Source organism: Lupinus angustifolius, chromosome LG09, assembly GCF_001865875.1.
Source record: "Lupinus angustifolius cultivar Tanjil chromosome LG09, LupAngTanjil_v1.0, whole genome shotgun sequence".
Taxonomy (NCBI): domain Eukaryota; kingdom Viridiplantae; phylum Streptophyta; class Magnoliopsida; order Fabales; family Fabaceae; genus Lupinus; species Lupinus angustifolius.
In genome coordinates, this window is record NC_032017.1 from 4,846,439 (window position 1) to 4,847,477 (window position 1,039).

Consider the following 1,039-nt stretch of genomic DNA (forward strand, 5'->3'; position numbering starts at 1 on the left):
CCTTATCCCCATCCTCATCCTATCCTAATCCTANNNTAAACTAAGGTTGAGGCGGAGGATGGTCAATCTGATCATCAGGCATAGCAATGATCTGATCTCCCCTGATTAACACAGATAGCTTCTGAAATTCTAAGCAAAACATAGCATTCTGAGCCTCAGCATTAGATTGAATCATGTTCCTCAGCTCCTGAAATTTGTTGTCGGTGTAGGCAATCTGACGTTCTTCGTACTGCTCCATGCCTGCAAAATAAGAATCCTTCAGCCCTTGGAAGTGCAGATCCATACGGTTGTTAAGCCGTTGCTCCATAGCTTCCATCTGAGCTAGACCAAAAGCAGAGTTCTGAGGTGCTGTTCCAGAAGACTCCCCCTGAGTAGTTGCATTCTGATTACCCAAATCCTCCTGATTATCATTATCTAGTTGCCTTCTGATTACTCATATCCTCCTGATTATCATTATCAGACAAATGCTGATCAAATGTAGTATAATCCTCCTGATACTGCCAAGTAGTACCATACTTGTATATCCCCATCTTATGAATAAGACTTTCACCAACCAGGTGATCTTTATCAGTATACTCAATAATGATAGTATCAGAAACATCAATGTGCAGATAATCGACAATGCGAGATATGAAAATACTATATGGAAGCAGCTTCGACTGAGACAATGATACGCTGTTCATAATTTTCAGAATCTCCTCAGGCCAGTTGATCATGACGTTATTCTTTACAGCGTACATGAAACGCAAATCATTCACAGTAGGCTGTGCATGATTTGTGTTCCTCTGTACTAGTATGTAAGCAATAACGTAATGTAACAATCTGTTTTCAATAGACAGCGACCCAGCCTTGGTCAGTTGACCCTGAATGTACAAATGAGGGCCCCGAAGGAATGACTTGTAGACCTCAACAGGATCAAAATTGTCCTTGACCCAAGAACATTCCCCTATTCCAAAACCAGACGATGATAAACCTCCAATATTCAGAAACAAATCATCACTCAACTCAAACAGACTACCATAAATCATTGACCAATACT